At 36.2% G+C, this 9,768-nt stretch overlaps 1 protein-coding gene across 1 annotated transcript in view; it reads right to left on the bottom strand.

Moving 5' to 3' along the window:
* Positions 1–5,253: 5,253 nt before the first annotated feature.
* The window catches only part of LOC125282795 (ankyrin repeat domain-containing protein 7-like), a 117,770-nt gene continuing 113,255 nt past the window's right edge, over positions 5,254–9,768 (bottom strand). The window contains exons 12-13 of the mRNA XM_057304726.1: positions 7,958–8,045; positions 5,254–7,142 (exon numbers count right to left, since the gene is read on the bottom strand). The gene's annotated coding sequence lies outside the window, so the exon portion shown is untranslated. The remainder of the gene's footprint in view (positions 7,143–7,957; positions 8,046–9,768) is intronic.

The following is a 9,768-nucleotide window of genomic DNA, read 5'->3' as shown; positions in this document are numbered from 1 at the left end:
CGTAGATAGGAAATTAGAGCTATTAGTTTGCTAGTCACAGTTCACAGAAGAAAACCATGTGAATTTTAAAATGGGATTTATCTTTTTTTCATAAATCATAGTAGTACTTAAAAATGCCTCAAAATGCTGTGATCCCATAAGTATTTCTCTTCCACAATTTAAATCTTTTAAGATTGATTTTTAAAAAGGAGTATTCTCATAAAATCTTAAATCGGTGTTTTGCGATTAAATCTTTTTATTAATCTTTAAAATGCTGTTCATTACAGAGATGAATACTTGCCTGCGTATGTTTTTCTCCTAAAGTTTTATTTATTTCAGAGCGAGAGAGAGGGAGTGTGTGGTGGGGGGAGAGGGTAAGAGGGAGAGGAAGAGAGAGGGAGAGAAGCCGACTTCCCACTGAGCATGGAGCCTGATGTGGGGCTCAGTCTCACAAACCCGAGATCATGACCTGAGCCAAAATCCAGAGTCAGATGCTTAACCAACTGAGCCACCCAGGTGCCCATTAACTTTCCTATGTTAATAAAAGTGTATTTTCTATCCTTGAAACTAATGTGAAGTATATAATTGAAATATTGAATCCCATGGCTTTTTCCCCCTACATTTTTGTTCTGAAAATTTCAGAGTTCTGTGTAGGTTTACATTATTTACTTATATCAATTATATTTTGTTATATTTATATTTAAATATGTGTAATTATATTAATTATATTTTCCTGAGCAATGTCATTTTTTTCCTACTTCAAATGTATTTGTCTATAACTTTCTTCTTAAGTCTCCAGGGTGCTTCAAATTTGGTATGTCCCGGATTAAAAACATCGTTTATGACCTTTCCCACTTCCCTGACTTTTTGTAATCTGCTCTGTCATTTGTTTTCCCTATGCTAGTGTATGGCACCAACGAAACACTGAAGCAGGAAAAATCCTGGACTCCAAACTTCCCCGAAATTGCTATATCCAGGGGCACCTGGGTGGCTCACTCGGTTAAGCATCTGACTCATGACTTTGGCTCAGGTCGTGTTCTCGGGGTCCTGGTATATCAAGCCCCATGTCTGGCTCCATACTCAGTAGGGAGTCTGCTTGAGGATTCTCTCTCTTCCTCTCCCTCTGCCCCTTCCCCTACATGCGCACACTGTCTCTCTCTAAAAATAAAATAATAAATTTTTAAAAAACAATCACCACATCTCTACCTCTGAAACCAGTAATACATTATATGTTAATTAATTGAATTTAAATTAGAAAAGCGACACCTGGCTGGCTCAGTGGGTTAAGTGTCTGCCTTCAGCTCAGGTCATGATCCCAGGATCCTGGGATCCAGTCCCGGGTTGGTATCCTTGCTCAGCGTGGAGCCGGCTTCTCTCTCTGCCTGCCACTCCTCCTGCTTGTGTTCTCTCTCTCTTTCCCTGACCAATCAATCAATCAGCAAAAATCTAAAAAAGAAATAAGATAAAAAACAAAAAAAATTTAGCACATTCACCACATTTAGTATTTTGTCCCTGCTTACCATTTTTCATATCTTATTAACATAATTCACCCCCTCACCTATAATTTTGAAATACTCTTCTGGTTTTGGTTCCTTTATGTTCATCTTGACATTGCTGTCAGAGTGACCTTTTTAAATATGTTTGTGATGCTGTAACTTCTCCGCTTATTTGGTGGATACCCATGACATGAAGGAGAAAGTTCATATTCTAGCATGACACCTTTTTGGTTCAGTCCTGATTTTCCAATTACATGTCTGTATCCCATTCCCAAAAAGTGTGTTCCAGTTTTGCCACATTCTCTAGCTATTGTCACTTCCTGTGTTATTTCATAGTTCATCCGTTTGCTCCTCCTACCTTTTCTAGAAGGCCCTTCACACCCTCCTTGTGCACTTTGTCTGTCTTTCAAGATACAGCCCTATCTTTGCAGCACTTCCTGAGCTTCCCACATACAACTGTTTTCTCTTTTGTGCCTTCGCTGTGCTTCATTCACCTCACCTGTAGAACTAGTAAATGATACTCTGTGTTCTTACCTGTTTTCGTCCATCTCTGGTCCTACTAGCATATAGGGTAGTCTCTGTCTTTTCTATTTCCAACTTGTCCCAGGATAGTGCCTATGGCTTGACGGAGACGGTATGTATTTGTCTTTCTTGAGTAAGTGAGTGAGCGAGCAATTGAATTAATGTGATGTTTTCTGAAGGTGGGTTTTGTTTTGTGTTGTTTTTATAGGAAGGAGAGGTGCTATCATCAATTGCGAAAAAGTACAATGGGATTGATACGGAAAGTGCTCCACGAGAGCAAACAGTTAATGACAACTTGACTTCTGCTGATAGAGCATCCAAAAATAATGGAGATGGTAAGTGAGTGAACATCTATGAATCTTTTTCTATGCTTAAGTGCTGGTACATCACAATCTGTAAGTCTGTAGATCCGGATATGTTTTCCATTTCATTAAGGTATTTTTCTTTTGCTGTCTTTCTTTATAAGTATCCCAAGGACTACCAACTTTTTCTTCTTGAAAATACTTCAGCTCTGAAAATCTTACTCCTATCCCTTTTATATTATTGGAATATTCTTAAATACGGATAGGCTTGTATATATGTTTGAAATTCATAATGATACATGTTCTCATTAATGTATCTGTGACTATATTTTGTAGTTATGGTAATAGGATTGGGAGAAGAGGAAGATAGAGAATCACCTTGGGATTCTGAGGTACTGTTTTCTTCTTCTTGTTTTACAATATAAGCATTGAGTGATGTGAAAACATGAAAGGAATGCTTAGGCTTTACTCTCTTGTCTGTGTGTTTGCCCATAAAAAGTATTTCCTTATCCTTTTACCTGTAATTGACAAAATCATTATGTGTAAATATAATGATATAGCATAATACAGTTCTGCTAATTTGCAAGCTTAACTTAACAAAAGCTGTGTAGTATTATTGCAGAAAACTGAGGCTTAGAACTGAAAAGGAATTAGTTTGGGTTTTGAAATTAAGATATCTAAAAAACTAAAGAATTGGTCCAGGCCAGCCTAGGGCCAAATGTATGATTCTGTGGTGTATATGGATGTGCAAAGCTGCTAATGAGATCTAGAAAGAGTTTGGATTATAGTTTTTTACAGCTTGGAACTTGAAACGATAATGCCTGGGACATGAAAGTATTATATATATACACATTTCTAAAAGATTTTATTTATTTATTTATTTATTTATTTATTTATTTATTTATTTATTTGAGAGAGTGAGTGAGTGGGCAGGAGGGAGAGGGAGAGAGAATCTGAATCTGAATCCACGCTTGAGCGCAGAGCCCAACTGACTCGAAGAGTTCGACACTCAACCGGCTGAGCCATCCAGGGCCCCTGAAAGTATTATATTTGGACTGTCAAGTAGATTTACAAGGAGCGTTGGAATTGTAATAACAATTTGGTTTAGTGGTGTTATATTTATTTATTTTTAAACAGATTTTATTTATTTCAGAGAGAGAGGGGGAGAGAGAGAGAGAAAGAGAGCATGAGCAGGGGGCGGGGAGGGGGGCAGAGGGAGAGGGAGAAGCAGGCTTCCCGCTGAGCACATGGAGCTAGATCCCAGAACCCACTGAGCCACACAGGTGCCCCTGCTTTACTGATGTTTTAATAGCTAAAAACCATTTCAGATAGTTAAAATAGTATGCATTGAGTATCTTTGTGGCAGCCATACTTGTAGAAACAAGTATAAATTAATGATGGCCTATTCTAAGGTGATAGACTATAGAAGGGGATTAAAGGGCCTGATCTCTTAGCACAGGCAGGTGCTACACATGGTGTGAGCACCATATTTGAAGTCAAGAGATATGCTAGCATCCTGGTTCTGTCACTTGGTAGTTGTGGGATCCCAGAGAAACTTGTTTAACCTGTTTGAATGTCAGTGACCTCATTCATAGAAATGGTACTCACACCTACCTCTCTGGTATGTGTAATGAACAAATGTGGTAACAAATGTGAAAACACTTTGTAAACTGTAAAGGGTGCTATAGAAATATAAGACAAAAATGATCACAGCAGTCTTTAGTGATTTGGTGTATATTGAGGACACTTTTTTAAATGTGAAGATTTCTGAAGGACAAAAAATAAATGACATTAGTGTCAGGAGAAGAATGGGAAAGTTAGAATGGGAAAGTGGATTTCTAATTTGGGGTATGTTAAGTTTCAGTGACACCGTATAGGTATACAGTTGACCCTTGAACAAGATGGGTTTGAATTGTGTGTCCACTTACAGATTTTTTTCCATACAGTACTGTACTGTTAATGTATTTTCTCTTCCTTATGATTTTCTTAATAGGCTTTTCTTTAGTTTCTATTGTAAGAACACAGTATATAAGACATGTAATATACAAAATGTGTTAATTGCCTTTACGTTATTGGTAAGGTCAGCATTATTTGTATTTTTAATTAGAAATTGAATGAAATGTACATTATGTCTTAATCATATTGTTTCAATACCCATTCAGCCGATCATTGAGGTGAAGGCTTCTGTTCGTAATAAAACAATAGAGATTAAGAAAAAAGACACATCAATGCTAGGGCAGTGAGAAGATTTAAGGAAGAAAGCACCAAAATGATTTAAAGAATCATATTAAATGGGAGAGAGTCAAGAAACACAAAGTAAAGCATTGACTCTGTCCTATTCTGTTTAGTAGTTTAGACACTGACTTACATAGGAATATAGAAAGGATTGCTCAGAAGTATCTGGTCATTAATCAAGAAGGAGAGTTAAAAAAAAAAAGGAGAGTTAAGACACATTCAGATTTCTCAGAATTCTGATTTCAGTGTTTATCAGTGAATACTAACCATGAATACTCATTCAGATGTCATAAATTGATGTTGACACAAATGGGCCAGATAATATTCTTAAAAAGGTTAAAGAATTGGCAGTGCCTGAAGACTATTTTTGTTTGAGTTAAACAAAAATACAACGAAGGTATACAGTAAGTTCTGATATCAACTGTAGTTTCTCTATGTTAAGAAAATGAAAACCCTTAACCAGTATAGAAAAAATAAAATTTCTGTGGTCTGACCTGTATTGTTTTTTTTTAAATTTGGTAATTCTTTTAAAATCTTGCCATGTTCCTCTTCTCTTGAACAATTTGTACTTTGATAACTACTTTTTATTTTGAATTGTAAATAACAAATAATGTATTCATATTTCTAACAAATGATTTTTGAATACATGTTATAGGTCAGAGCTGGCTGTAGACAAAATTCAAAAAAAAAAAAAAGAAAAAAGACACATCAAAGTCAGGTAAATTGTACAATACATATTTAATGGTGGAAGGAAGTCCAGTAAAATATTCAATGCTTACCCTCTTCTTATTCTGATTTTTTGGGGGGTTAATGGCAAATTTAACTGACGGATTTGACATAAATAAGGTAGATATCATTGTTGATATCCATGTTTGAACAAAAGATATTTACAAGCATAAGAAAAAGAGATTTTAAAAATGAAGTTTTAGCTCAAGTTTGTACTTTTATGTTTTGAAATCCTAAAGTTCTAGTTTCGAATCCCTTTACTTCCTAAGGATTCCTAGAAATTATTAGTAGACTCTAAGGTTTTGCCAGTGTTCAATGTTTATATGAATTCTGATCTTTATCTAGAGTAAAGCTTCACTAGCTGTTATGTCAATTGTGTTTTAATTTTATTTCATCTTAGTGTTGTTTTGTTGGTCATCTGAAGCCAAATAGATGTTATTAGCAGACACGGTGTATGTGTGTGTGTGTGTGTGTGTGTGTGTGTGTGTGTGTTTGTGTGTGTGTGTGTGTGTGTATGGTATCTTTGATTATTAAAAATGTGGGAAGTAGTTAGGTAGATCTTAATATTTGTCAGACACAATCTTTGAAAACAGTAATTCTGAAACTTATTGGCCTTAGGGTCCTTTTATACTATCTAAAAATTATTAGGAATTCCAAAGAATTTCTGCTTTAGTGGGTTGCATCTGTTGATATTTACAATATTAGAAATTAAAACAAACATTTAAAATACAAGCATACACAATCATACATTGTTAGCCATTCGAGCTATGACCCACTAATCATGTGACTTGTGATACTATCACGTATCATATCTTTAGAAAACTTCACCGTACACGTAATAAGAGAATGAGAGTGAAAATGTCAAATAACATTTAGCATTATTGTGAAAACAGTTTTGACCTCTTGGACCCTGTGAATGGATGGACTTTGGAACTCCGGATTCTCAGAAGACACGGGAGGACTGTTTTAAACCATACACAGGGGTCATGGATGCAAAATGATAAAGGGACCCTTGTGATGAAATGGGCATTAAGGTTTTGTTTCTGCATTTCTTGCTTTTTTCTTTCACTAGCCTTAAGAGGCTTAAATCAGACAATCTTGTTTAAAAAAAAAAAAGGAAAATAGTTTTGTTATACATTTTCTGTTTCATGGCACTGTAGTTTTTGAATCTGCTGTGGACTGAGACTCATTCTGTTTTTACTTGGAAATGATTAGATCACCCGAGGCTTGCTTTTCTCATGTAAGTTTATGATGTTTATCCAAGGCTTAAAAATTTCTGAAGATATTGGTGCATTGAGTAAAGACCATGTCATTGTAATTAAGGTAGTACCATTCATTGAAAATGTTTTAAAACCCATGTCTGTAGAACACAGGGTGCGTATTTAAACATAAAATAAATGGTTAGACATAAATGTTGTTACTAAAATAATTCATACCTTGGAAAATCTTAATTACTAATGAACAAAAGTCCTTATGGAATACAGAATATGTAATAGAGCTTGATGAGTGAGTTAAAATATGTAATACTAGAGAATAAAAAACATGAGAGACAGTTAAATTCATCTGTGTGAATGGCAAGTAGAGGACATGTAAAATACAGTAAGTTATGAATGAGCAGTAGTATGTGTGGGAGAAGAACAGGACATGGGACTGCTTCTTTGACAAAAGAGTTTATATGGATTAGTCAAGTTTGTCTTATTATTTACATTCTAATAAATGAAACTTTGTTTTCCGATTTGTCCAATTGGGAGTCCACTGGTTTGACCCAGAATAATGAGACTTGTCAAAGATACAGGGATTTGAAGGTTGATGATAGGTGTCCATCTATATCACAATCGATGACCAAAATTCAGTCAGCACCCACAGAATTTGGACAGACGACCTTAATAGATAAAGAAAAGATTAATAATATTGGAGCTGTGTTTCTGTTAGAGAATTATAAACTCCACGACCTGTGTGAATCACAGCCACCGAAACCAGAGAGCACAAAGAAGGTAATAAAGAATCATAGAGAATTCAACCTCTCCATGACTTCACCATAGTTCTGATTTTTCAAAACTAATTTTGTGGCAAAAATTACTTTGTGTTTTCTTAGGACCTTGAGATCATGACCTGAGCTGAAATTAAGAGTCGGACGGACGCTTAACTCACTGAGCCGCCCAGGTGTCCCTTTATTATTATGATTATTATCTAAAGATTTTATGTATTTGAGAGAGACAGATTGAGAGAACGAGTGGGAGGAGGGGCAGAGGGAGAAGAAGACTCTCCCAGCTGAGCAGGGAGCCTGATGGAGGACTCGATCCCAGGAATCCCAGATCATGACCTGAGCCGAAGGCAGCTGTTTTGCCAGCTGAGCCACCCAGGCGCCCTCCTTTATTATTTTTAATGAATAAATGGAATATTGGTTTTAAATAGTACTATATCATTTAAAAATGATCTATGGAAAATCAGTTTTAATTCTAAGAGACTCCGTCTATTGATGAACCACATCTAATGTGTGCTCTACTTAATGTACCAGTTAATTCAGTGCCTTTTCTCTCATATGATCAGGTCTGTACTAATAAATAGTACAGTATTTTTTTCACCCCTGTAGTTTTATGTTCTTTCTTTACTTGTAGAATTAACACTGTATTTTCAAAAGATTTTCAGTTAGCTCCTAGAGTAGTGAGTACAGGCAATGAATTCAAAGTTGTTTACCTATACAATTGACTTGTTTGCTGTTACTTCTTCCTGAGCTTGGTGGATCCAAGAAGCAGGACTTTTAAGACAAAACACCTACAGGCTCCTGTAACACAGGAAGATACGAAAGAGAAAAATTAAAAAATAAATACAAGCAACTTAAAACAGTTCATGTAGATTATTTCTCTTCTCACTTGATGCCTTTTATAAGGTAATGAGCAAAGTTAGTTCTCTAGGAATCCAAGATAGTGTGTTTATTCAATTAGTACAGATTTATTCTGTCCTGGGCCCTGATAATTTTATATCCTGATTATTTCTGGAACCATTCTGTCAGTTCAGGTGTGCTTGCTTCATCTTTATTTTGTGTTACTGTCTTCTAATTCATCTCCCATCTTTTATTACAATGCCCCTCAAATTCATTGCTCTCCGCGGCATTTAGAGTGATCTGTCTCAAACGCAAATATGATTATGAACTACTGTTGGAAAAACATTTGTGTCCGGGTATCTTAAAATTACATATAAAGCTTTCACAATCTTGAATTCTTCCAAACGCTCTGATCCTTTCTACTGTCTGCCCTTTTCTCTGGCATTCTGAACTGCTGGTGATGTCTTCCTCTTGGATCCCTGTAGTTTAGACAAGTATTTACCCTGTTGTGGGCTTCTCTCCCTTGTCTTACTACAGCCTTGCCTACTGTCCCCATTTTCCGCCTTCTAACCCCTTTGAATCTGGCTGACCTCACTGTTGTAGTCTCAGTTCAGGCATTATCTCTAGAAAAACCATTGTTTTTCTTTTTATCTGCATGCTTCTTTAAACCTGGGTGCCACCTTTTATCTGACACCTTTTATCTACATGCTTCTTTAAACCTGGGTGCCTAGCACTCAGTGGGAATTCGGTAAAAAATGACTGAGTAAAATAAAGACTGTTTACACAGAGATGATTTGAGAGATTGTCCCATACAGGGGTGCCTGGGTGGCTCAGTAGGTTGAGTGTCCAGCTCTTGATTTCAGCTCAGGTCATGACCTCAGAGTTGTGAGATCGAGCCCTGTTTGGGGCTCAGTGCTGGGCATGGAGCCTGGTCAAGATTCTCTCTCCCCCTCTGCTCCTCCCCCTCTCCCTCTCTGAAAAGAGAAGGAGAGAGAGATTGTTCCACACAGTGTAGGAGCAAAAGAAATAGATATATAAAGAAGTAATTAGCAGTTCAGGTGGTGAAGATACGCTAGAAAAATCTGTAAAGTACTAAGGTAGCCCCAAAGAAAGAGACAACTGTTTATCTGGGGAAGGATAGCCATAATCAAGGATGACTTTACATAGCAGTCTGTGTCCTAAAAGGTGTAAAGAAATTTGTCAAGTAGTAGAGGAAAACATTTCAGGAATGTTTACTCTCATCAGGCACATACACCCGTGGGAAGGTTGTACACTGATAGTGGCATCAAAAGTACTAGTAATTTTGGAAACCACGAATAATGTAGTTGAAGCTTAGGGTGTTGTTTCAGAGGTACTGTTATAAGGTGAAGAATAGTCTGTTGAGATTTTTATATGTTTCTGCTGCCTTTTCAAATTTTGTTTCTGGTTGTTTTGTTCATGGATGTTAGGTGGATGAATTTGTGAATGAATCTTTGAGATGTTTGTATGCCTTTAACCTGGTGACATTTAGGATTTCCCAAATGGTTTGTTGAAGTTTTCGATAATTCAAAGTATTTCTTCAAGTAAATATTCAGCTAAAGAGTGTAATTTAAACTCGTAATCGATAAAATGTTATTTTCTATTTTTATGAAGGTTATAACTTTTATCTAACCATGCTAAAAGTAGTCCATTTTCACTAAATATA

The sequence above is a fragment of the Ursus arctos genome, unplaced genomic scaffold (assembly GCF_023065955.2).
Source record: "Ursus arctos isolate Adak ecotype North America unplaced genomic scaffold, UrsArc2.0 scaffold_30, whole genome shotgun sequence".
NCBI lineage: Eukaryota > Metazoa > Chordata > Mammalia > Carnivora > Ursidae > Ursus > Ursus arctos.
This window is presented reverse-complemented; position numbering and strand designations above follow the sequence as displayed.